Here is an 11,510-nt window from a genome sequence, read left to right on the forward strand (position 1 = left end):
AAAACACTTTGCAACACGTTTGGGGGCGTGTAGAAAGGCATCCTTGTGGCCTCCGTCTCGGGCTTGATCAAGTCAGACCTGTTTACCCCCGTTTTGTCACTGTACCTGTTATTCTTCGTCCTTGAAAGAAACATTAAAACAAAAAATCTCCAGCACCAGCCCAAGATAATTTATGCGCTATTTGTAGTATTTTGGCATTAGTAAGGGATGGAGTAGAAGGAGGGGTGGAGCACTAGACCATCCCTGGCTTAAAGGTCCTGCCTGAGTTGACTTCAGGGCCTTCCAGTTCACTTTACCATCCACTGGAAATCTCTTGTCGGCTCTTAATTTGAAAAGAGGACATCTGATTGGCCCAGTTTGTCTTTTGGGGAGGGTCTTAACAGTCCCATGTTGCCAGCCACCCCTGTAGATTGGATGGGTACTTGTGTCAGATGCAATCACTTGTTAAGTCGGGGGTGGGGGTGGGGGTGGAGATAGAGAAGGGATCATGGTTATTGTGAAAATTATTAAAGAGAAACTTCATTAAAATGCAGTCAGGAGATTCAGCAGGGGGAGCTCTCATGCCCTACCAGTCTTCGCTAGTTGCAAATCCAACAGGGAGAGTAGGACCTTGCACTGGGATATAATCTTACTACCTTAGCAAAAGGAAGAAAGGCTTTCCTCGAACGGCCCAGCCAAATGAGAAGCAGTCGCAACTGAGCCAATGAGAAGCCACTGTCCATTTTACTCCAATGGACTTCTTGTTTATTTATTTTTTATTTTTATTTTTAAAAGATTTTATTTATTCATGAGAGACAGAGAGAGAGAGAGAGAGGCAGAGACACAGGCAGAGGGGGAAGCAGGCTCCCTGCAGGGAGCCTGATGCGGGACTCAATTCCAGGACTCCAGGATCACACCCTGGGTGGAAGGCAGAGGCTCAACCCCAGAGCCACCCAGGCATCCCATGACTTCTTGTTTATAACAGCTTTCCCAACTGCCCCCACGCCCCACAAATGAGCCAACTCTGGTTTGCTCTCTGGTCATATCTTTGGTTTTGCCATAAGTTGCTTGCCCTGGATTGTAATTCTCTGCTATTCTCGAATAAACATATTTTTGCTGGGAAAATAACGCATTTTTATTTTTAAGGTTAACAGTTACGTGCTACCAGACTTGGGGTGCTATTCATCACAGCTATGGGCAGTGGTGGTGTTGAGAGATGCACTGTAGTACTTCATACAGAAAGGCGTTTTCTGGGGTGACTAGAGCTATGAGCCAAAGGTTCATGGGAAGGGAGATATGTATTAGTTATGTTTCTTATTCCCTGCATTTTAAAATGCTGTGACATCTTGGGGACTCAGGCCCCCTCCACTCCCAGGAGCTGTCCCTCCTAAAGTGAGCTAACTTGCCAGTGCACACAGCTTCCACTAACCAAACAATTGAAAGTCTGTATCCCCAACTACTTCCTTTAACTCTCACGTACCAAGCCAATAGTTCCCTTGCCCCAAATCACCCCAGGGCTGAGTACTGGACACCTTTTTTTATTACAGAGTGCACTGACATTATTCAAAGTATCCCATCCTAAGCTCACTCAAATTTGCCTACTCTATGTCACCCGTTTCTTCCCACAGAAACCACAATAAAGGCTCTGGATCATGCTCTCCTTTCACTCCTTTTGTTTTCCTTCCTGACCCTAATACCTCCCTGTGTGGCTTTTTTTTTTTTAAGATTATTTATTTATGAGAGAGAGAGAGATTGGCAGAGACACAGGCAGAGGGAGAAAGCAGGCTCCATGCAGGGAGCCCGATGTGGGACTTGATCCCAGGACCCCGGGATCACACCCTGGGCCGAAGGCAGGCTCTAAACCACTGAGCCACCCAGGCGTCCCTCCCTATGTGGTTTTGAATAGCATAATGTGCCCCCTTCTTTTGAGATATGTGAGCAATAAAACTTCTTTCAATGGCACTGACCACTCTGTCATTACTCAGTCACCCTTACAAATTAAATCCTGTTGTAATCAAAACAAGAGGTGGTGGGGAAAATGGGGCCAAATTGTGGAAAGCCCCGGGTGCTAAAGAGTTTAGGCTATTCCACAGGGAATAGGGAAGAGTAAGATTTTTGAGCAAGTGACCACATAAATCTGAGCTTTAAGGAGAGAATTCTGGCAGTGGGGTGAAGAAGGTAGAGATTCGATACAGGGAAGTCAGTTTGGAAGTTCAGTGAACCGTATCTGGCAATTAATTAGATAAAAGAAGTGAAGGGCAGTGAGAGGCCAAAGATAATTCAGGTTTTTAGCCTGGTTGACCAGGTGGATGGAGATGTCATTAACGGATATGCAGAACACAGGAATATGGGCAATTTGGGGTAAGAGATGAGTTTGGTCATGGAGTCCAGGAGCCACTAGACTGGTAGATTTCCAGCCCTATAGAGAAACCAGTCTTGAACATTTAGTTAGGCATCTGTTTAGAGGTAGTTACAGGAGAGTCTTTAATTTTATCATATTTTAAATGTTCCATTTGCTAGACTACCCAATATAAAAGTAAACAATTCATAGTCAAATTTTATAATTTGATGAAATGGCTGTAGGGTCTGGATACAGTGACTAGAAATATGGTAATTTGTCTAACTGAAAGCAATGCGGGTTATTTACTGACAAGGCTAGTAAGCCATTTTTTATGTTGAAACCATTAAGATAGATGTTTAATGATTTATCAGTGCCAAAAAAAGGCTTTATTTTTCTACAAATTGTCTCTATACTCAAATGCCACAGCTATTTTAATACTAAAGTAATAGGCCAGTGTTTAAGATAAAATCAGATTACCTTGTTTTTCTTTTGTGGTATCTTGGTTCGGCATGAAACTTATTCACTGCTTGAGTATTTTTGCTTTATTTAATGTCTTCTTGAACTAATGAGTAAGCCAGGAAACGTGAAAATAAAGTTTGAACTTATGATGCTAAACAATTGCATTTTTTTGATGCACAAAAGTGGTACACAGTTTATCAAGTATAGGTCTGTTTATACCCTAACTTTTAAGAGCCAGGAATGTTTCTTTTCTCTCTGAAAGCTTGTGTTCCTTACTACCCAGCTAATCAACCTATGTACCAGAATTGTGGTAGACAGAATTTCAGCATATTTATGATATTCAGATGTGGGCACTATATTTACCATATATAGAATTTCAGTATTCCAAAGGTGTCTACAGAATCCCTGAAAAAAGCACTAATTTTCCCAGTGTCATCATTTCAAGATTGCAGAATCCTAGAACTGTGGGACAGACACAGACTTTAGATCACCAAAACCACAAGCAGCTTTAAATCTGTTCTTTTGAATACTGGTGCTTTCTAAATTTCTTCCACTGAGTGGGGAGGCTGTGATGCAAGTCACAGAAATCCAGCAGAAATCCAGATCTGGGGGACGGGGGAGGATCTATGGAGGGATTTAAAAAAGAAGATGAAACGTATTGAACTCCATCCTTCCAGTTGCTTCCTAGGCCAAAAGTTCTAGGGTTTTTCTTCATTCATCTCCCCTTGTACTCTATAACTAGTCCATCAGCAAATGTTGGCTCTGCCTTCATAGTATTTCTAGAATTTGATTATTTCTTGCCACCAACCAACATCATCTCTTGCTTGGATTTTTGCAATAGCTTCCTGTATAGTCTTGCTTCTGTCCATGACCTCCTTTTTGTTGAAAGCACCAGGCATGCTCATTTCTCAGGACTTGGCACTGTCTGTTCTCACTCACTAGATTGCCTTTGTCTTGGATTTTCATATGTGTGGTCCCTTTCAGGTCTTTATTCAAAAGTCACCATTTCAATGAGGCCTTCCCTTGCCATTCTATCCAAAATTTTAACCCTCCCCAACTGACCCCCTATTTTTTTTCCTTAGTACCATCACTCTCTTATGTTCTATATATTTTACTTAAAAAATTATTTATTTAAGAGAGAGAGAACACAAGCAGTGGGGAGGAGAGAGAGTAGAGGGAGAAGCACACTCCCTGCTGAGCAGGGATCTTGACACAGGGCTCCATCCCAGGACCTGGGGATCATGACCTGAGCCAAAGGCAGATGCTTAAATGACTGAACCACCAGGCACCCCTATATTTTACTTTTTAACCTTGTGTATTGTCTGTCACCCCTACGTGAACATTAGCTCCATGAGGTCAGGGATTCTTTTTGGTGTATTTTTCATTCCTATATTCCCACTTCCTCGTGCATGTTAGGCACTTCATAAATATTTGTTGAATGAATTAGTTCATCCCCTTTAGTTATAGTAGGGATATTATTTTCCTTTAAAACATTAAGCAAAAAACAAGGAATCAATTTTAAGTAAATAATAGGACAAGTTGTGTACACATATTACAAACAGTCACAATGGGTAGTAGTGAAACACTGAAAACCCTGAATTAAAGTGCTAAAAAATAGAGGTGCCTGGGTGGCTCGGCAGTGAAGCATCTGACCCTTGATTTTGGCTCAGGTCATGATCTCAGAGTTGTGAGATCAAGCCCCACATTGGGCTCCATGCTCTCAGCGGGGAGTGTGGTTGAGATTCTCTCTCTCCCTCTCCCTCTGCCTCTCTCCCCACTCATGCACACACACAGTCTCTTTGAAATAAATAAACCAATATTTTTAAAAAGTGGTAAAAATAGTTTGCCAACGTAAAAATAGTATGCAACAGATTAGGTTGCATAATCTTTCGGGTCCATGAACTTAAGTCATTGATAATGCTCTGATGAAAACTCATTGATTGGGCTCCACTAATTTAAAGTTATTGAAGTTTTGGTACAACTATCTTGAATTTTACCTTCATGCCAACTGTAAATATGGAATTTGTAAGCAAAAGGAGTGAATAGGATTTAAAATGGCTTAGCTCCCTACCCATGGAACATTTCTAGCAGCCATTTATATTCAACTGCTGTGTGACTTCTAGAATCCAATAGGCCTAGATAGAGTCCTATTTGCACTACTTCAGTTGGCTTTGTGATGTTGGAGGGTTACCTATCTAAAACTCAGTTTTTGCACCTGTAAAATGGGAACAATCATGGTATGAATGGAATGAATGAGCCAATATATGCAGAGCACTTAGCTCAGGGTCTGGCCCATGCAAGGGCTCAGGGAATGTCTTTCTTACCATTATTATTCAGATGTATCTGTTTACTGCTGTGTCCTCTGCACCTCAAATAACATCTGGCACAAAGCAAGGACTCTGAATCTTTTTAAATGGCTATCATCATTCATTATTATCCATTCATTATTATCATCATCAAACTAGGTGTGGCTATACTTGCCTCGCTAGCAATTCACATTTCCAAATGGACTTGAGGGGACAAACTGGTATTCTTCAACTTTTTCCTGCAAAGATTCAGATAGAACTTATCTCCTCTGAGTTCAAATCATTAAAGGTTTTTTTTTTTTCATATTTTGAAATTACAGTACTATGTTTGAAATTTTATTATGTAAGGTTAATGGATTTAAATCACTAGAGTTCATTTTTACCTAATTTAAATTTAAATGTTCTTTTGGTTGAGCTATTTCTTGAGCACTGCTCCAAAACGCCTTCAATGATATCAAAATAAATTGATAGGCATGATGCGACCTTATGTGTGGGTAGTGCCGATTTTAGATTCTTCCCACAGTCTTCAGCAGTACTAGGAGACATTGTAAACCCATCTCATACATCCAGAGAGATTCAGTGTGTGTGTCACCCTCATAATTTGGCAAAGGAACAGCAATCACATCATTATAATCAAGGTACTCATTTGATCCAACTTTTCTTTTTCTGTGTTCCCAGCTCCATAAAAATACCCCTTCCTTTTGTTCCTATATTTTCATCTTTTTTTGAGTAATCTTTATATAATTTAATCCATGATCTGATAGCCAGAGTTTACCTCAGTCCAAAGTGGGTGGAGTGGCAAGGAATTTCATTAGTATGAGAAGAATATGGGGGAAGAATAGCTATCATTTATTCAAGATGCTCAAATGCTGCAGGGCTATGGTGTGGACATGATGAATATGACATGTTCTGGACTGTTTAGGAGGTTGGTGCTCAGTGGAGGAAATAGTAACATGAAATGATAAAAGGTATAATAGAACTGTGTCCAAAATATTACGGAAGTTACGAAAGAGTGGTAATCTCTGACCTGGACCTAATAGGGATTCACAAAGGCTTTACAAAGGAAGGTGCATAAGAATGGGGCCTCTGGGTATGAGGAGGACTTTGTTAGCAGGCCCAAAAACGTAAGGAGAGGGTCGTTCCAGACCCAAGAATCAACTTTGAGCAAAGAGGTGGGATTGTGAAAGTTCAAGGTGAAATTTCTTTCCTTTCAAACCAGCCCCTCCTTTTCCCTGCATATGCCAGTTAATGGCTCCACAATTCACCTGATTATCTGTATCTATCTTTCAAGTAATAGGGAAATTCAATTCAAACCAGCTTAAACATCAGGGGATTTCTAGACTCCATGACTGGGGCGTCCAGGACTTCATGGTCAGTTGATCCAACAGCCCGAAGGTGTCTCTGGGGATCTATCTTTGCTCTGCTCAGCACATGGTCAGCTCTAGTCTATGGCTCATTCCCCTGGGGTCACAAGATGTTTGCCAGTTAAGTTCCTTGTTCTTGTCCAGTGGGGGAGAACATTCAGTTGAGAGTTCTGACACTCACCTCCATTGCATGTTTAGATCACATGCTCACTCCTGAACCAAAAACTACCCAGAGCAATGGCATGTGCTAATTAGTGTACGTCAGTAAAAGCCTGCCATTAATGTTGAGATAGGGTGAGCTTCCCCAAAGCACAAGGGCTGCACAATAGGGAAGATTTGGGGTCAATTCTAGAGTGTTTTTGGGATGGAGGAAGCTAGGTGGGAAACATAAATGTGCACTACAATCACTATCCAATCAAGAAGCTGGCAGGATTCTGTATTGCTTCCTTTCACAGCTCCCCATGTCCAGCTGGTCAATACACTGCTGATTCTACCTTCTTACCATTCTTTTGTCTGTCCAGTTGCCTTTGTTTGAACCCTCATCATTTCCCACCCATACTCTTAAAATCCCTCCCGGCCGGTTTTTCTCTGTCTCTACCTCTCCTTGCTCCAAAGTTCCTTTGTACTTCTCTGGCAGTGATCCTCTTTTTTTTTTTTTTTTTTTTTTCTATTTGAAAGTAGTCATTTATTAACTGACTAGATTACAAAAATAATCATGGTAGATACCTTAGTTCATCCTTCTAATAAGCCTATTGATCTGGTCTTCCCTGTTGCCAGCATCTCCACCTTCTACAAAATGGGTGGTCTTTTTCTTCATTCCGCCGCGTGGAGAAGATAATTTGAAGGGCCATAAAAAGTTGTTGGCTTCTTTGAAACCTTTTCCAACGGTATAGATCTCGTGAATCAGATCCTCCATGCAGATGATGCCATATTTACCAAGAGATCGAGCAATCAATGTGTTATCTGTCAGGGCAATTCGCTTCTTGTTGATCTTGCCATAACCACGCTTGTAGATCAATTCATTCACTGACTTCAGGTTTGGGTACCCCCATGCTATATATGGTTCCACAATCCTTAGCATGTTAACTGAAGCCTTGTTGAGCTTAACAAAGGTGCCATTGAAGATCTGGCGAAGGCGAAGAAGCTGCAACACCTTTCGAACCTTTGGGCTCACACCATTGATACCTCTGATCCTGATGACAAATGCCAACTTGGGTTCTGCAGGCACATAGAAGTTGCCGGCTTTTCTTGCCATCCTCGCCATGCGAATCTCAGTTCTGTACATCTGCCTGTATTCCTTGTGGTAATGCTTAGCCTTTTCATAGATAAGCTTCCTCCTTGCCTTTCGAAGCATCTTTTGGGCAAACTTTTTTCTCAGACGCTTGATCTTCAACTCCGCGAAGTTCCTTCGCTTTTTCTTAAGGGTTCCCGGCACAGCAGGAACCTTCTTCTTCTCTTCTGCACCCTCCATGGTTCCAGCCAGAAAAAGAGGTGGCAGTGATCCTCCTGTTCCTGTTATTCCTCCTCCTCCTCTGATCCTGTTACTCCCAGCTTTCAACCCAAATCACCCCCTACTGGTTACAGAATAAATTCTAAACTCCTCAGTAAATCTTAGATGTTTTCCAAGACCTGTATTAGTTTGCCAGGGCCACCATAACAACATACTGCAGACTGGGTGTCTTAACCAAGAGATAATTTTCTCATAGTTCTGGAGGTTGAAAGTGCAGGAACAAGGTGTCAGCAGGGTTGGTTTCTTCCAAGGTTCTTCTCCTTGGCTTGCAGATGGCCACCTTCTTGCTGTGTCCTCAAATGGCCTTTCCTCTCCGCATGCACATCCTTGCTGTCTCCTCCTCCTCCTCTTCTTCTTCTTTAATTAATTAATTAATTAGAGAGAGATTGAGAGTATAGGGGGAAGAACAGGGAGAGAGAAAAGAAGCCTCCATGCTAAGCACAGAGCCCGATGCAGAGCTCAATCTCACAACTCAGATCACGACCTGAGCTGAAGTCAAGAGTCAGATGCTTAACCCACTGAACCACCCAGGTGCCCCTATTTTCCTTTTCTTTTAAATATTTTATTTATTTATTTATGAGAGAGAGAGAGAGAGAGAGAGAGGCAGAGACACAGGCAGAGGGAGAAGTAGGCTCCATGCAGGGATCCTGACGTGGAACTCGATGCCGGGACTCCAGGATCAGGCCCTGGGCTGAAGGTGGCACTAAACCGCTGGGCCACCAAGGCTGCCCCTCTCTTCCTTTTCTTATAAGGATACCAGTACTATGACCACTCCTATGACCTCATTTAATCTTAAAGGCCAGGGCTTGCTGGCCTTTACATAGCACAGAGTAAAATTGGGAGGGTGTCAGATTAGCATGGATCCTCACAAGGATGACATGGATTTGTGAAGCATTCCGTATTTTTCATAGTATCACCCTACAGATGACATGCTGATCACAAAGAGGAAAGTGAACTTTTACAGTGGAGAGATCTGCTAGTCACCACCATATGGAAGTGATCAAATCTAATGCACTAACCGCGGAACAGTTTCTGTGCCTGTAGAGAGGCAATATGTGTGTTGACTCATCTAGGCTTCCAACCTGAATCCAATCAAGCCTCTAGACTTTGCAGGAAATATGGCAGTTGGGTTGGTGGGGTGGGGGGGTGGGTGCTAAGAGAAAAAGTTAAAAAGACACCAAGAGAAAACAAGTAGATACAAAAAAAGAATGTGGACCATTTTACAAGGGCATCAACTAATAAAACATGGTTTGGGTGGGGGGGAATCTGGTACCTAAATGTAAGATGTATGTTTATGACCTCAGAAAGACAAGATAGTTCTTCATAATCTGCTCAGGTACACAAACAGCTCTCTGAGAATCTTAAAGGCATGCTTTATAGCTCCTCTCAGTTAGACAACAGTACTTTTGATTCAGGTATACCTCATTTTATTGTGCTTTGCAGAGATTGCTTTTTTTTTTTTTTTCCAAATTGAAGGTTTATGGCAACTCTGCATTGAGCAAGTCTATTGGTGCCATTTTGCTCACTTCATGTCTCTGTGCCACATATTGGTAATTATCACAATATTTCAAAATTTTTCCTTATTATCATATTTGTTACAGTGATCTCTGATCAATGATTGTGACTTGTTGAAAGCTCAGATGATGATTAGCATTTTTTTAGCAATAAAATATTTTAAAATTAAGGTAGTATGTTTTTTAGACAATGCTATTACACACTTAACAGACTACAGTATAGTGTTTTTTGTTTTTTTTACAGGGGCTGAGTATAGTGTTAATATAAATGTTACACGCACTATGAAACCAAAAAAATTCATTTGACTTGCTCTATTGGGGTGGTCTGGAACTGAACCTCTAATGGCTCTGAGGTATGCTTGTACTCCTAAGGATGTGGTCCAACAGAAGTTCCACAAGGAACCTAGGTAAGGAAAGTAATTTCTTGAAGAGCCTGATCGTGATATCATAATGGGATGAGATTTTAAAGAAATCCTGGAAAAGAGTGTATTTTGCGAGTGAAAGAAAAGCAAATAATTTGTGGCTGCTGGAAGGCACAGTGATCTCATGGCAAATTTTTTTTTTTCTCATGGCAATTTTTAAGGCATAGCTCCAAATTCCTTAAATCTCGGTGGGCTTTGTGACTAGTTCCACACAGCATGATGGAAATGATGCTTTGTGACTCTGAGCCAAGATCATAAAAAGTAAAGCAGTGGCACCTGGGTGGCTCAGTGATTGAATGTCTGCCTTTGGCTTGGGATGTGATCCTGGGGTCCTGGAATCGAGTTCCACATCTGGCTCCCTACAGGGAGCCTGCTTCTCCCTCTGCCTGTGTCTCTGCCTCTCTTTCTGTCTCTCATGAATAAATAAAATCTTTTTTTAAAAAGTAATGCAGCTTCTGTCCTGTTTACCTAAACACTTGTTCCTGGATGGATGAGCCATCATACCAGAAAATTGACCACTTTGAGGCCACCATGCTAGAGAGGCTCCATGGACACACTCTGGTGGGCATTCTCAGAGCTGAGTTCAGCCTTTCAGCCACCCCAACCAAGGTGCTCAGCAAAAATGAACATGAAGCCTACCTGGAACCTCCAGTCCAGTCCATCTGTCAACTGAATACCAGCAAATGGCTTCTGTCAATGTTATAGGAAACAGAAGAATTCCTTGACTGAGCCCTGCCTAAATTCAGGATTCACAGAATTGTGAGATACAAATAGTTGTCTTAAGAGACACCTGGGACTTTGATCTCAGGGTTTTGAGTTCAAGCCCCATGTTGGATGTAGAGATTACTTAGAAATAAAATATTTTGAAAATTAAAATTAAAAAATTAAAAAATAGTTGTTTTAAGCTACTAAAGTTATAGAAGACTTTGGGGAATATAAAAAATAGTGAAAGGGAATAAAGGGGAAAGGAGAAAAAATGAGTGGGAAATATCAGAAGGGGAGACAGAACATGAGAGACTCCTAACTCTGGGAAATGAACTAGGGGTGGTGGAAGGGGAGGTGGGTGGGCGGTGGGGGTGGCTGGGTGATGGGCACTGAGGGGGGCACTTGATGGGATGAGCGCTGGGTGTTATTCTATATGTTGGCAAATTGAACACCAATAAAAAAATAAATTTATAAATAAAATAAATAAAATAAAATTCTCTATATAGATGGCTAGAACAGAATTTGGCTCTTTGAAAAGTCAATGTGATATGGGGAGAAAGATGGGTGGATTTAAAGGACTATAGCAACCAAAGGCAATAAGTCAGCCCTGACTGGCTTCTGGTTCAAAAAACTAATTTACAAATGCTTTTGGGACAGCTGGGGAGACTTGAACATGGGCTATTAGACAATATTTTTAGAAAATTATTGTTAATTTTGTTAGATACAATCATGGTATTGTGGCTATGTAGAAAAATGTTGTGATTTCTAAGAGATACTTCCAGAAGTAGTTATGAATCGAGTGTCATTATGATTGCAATTTACCATACAATGCATCAGCAAAATAATCACACACACACATTCATACACACACACCCAGAGCAGATATAGCAGAAGGTTAACAATTACTTGA

At 41.3% G+C, this 11,510-nt stretch overlaps 1 pseudogene; it reads right to left on the bottom strand.

The window, feature by feature from the left end:
* Positions 1 to 7,100: 7,100 nt before the first annotated feature.
* Positions 7,101 to 7,935, bottom strand: LOC112929578 (large ribosomal subunit protein uL30 pseudogene; annotated as a pseudogene).
* Positions 7,936 to 11,510: the final 3,575 nt, after the last annotated feature.

Source organism: Vulpes vulpes, chromosome 2, assembly GCF_048418805.1.
Source record: "Vulpes vulpes isolate BD-2025 chromosome 2, VulVul3, whole genome shotgun sequence".
Taxonomy (NCBI): domain Eukaryota; kingdom Metazoa; phylum Chordata; class Mammalia; order Carnivora; family Canidae; genus Vulpes; species Vulpes vulpes.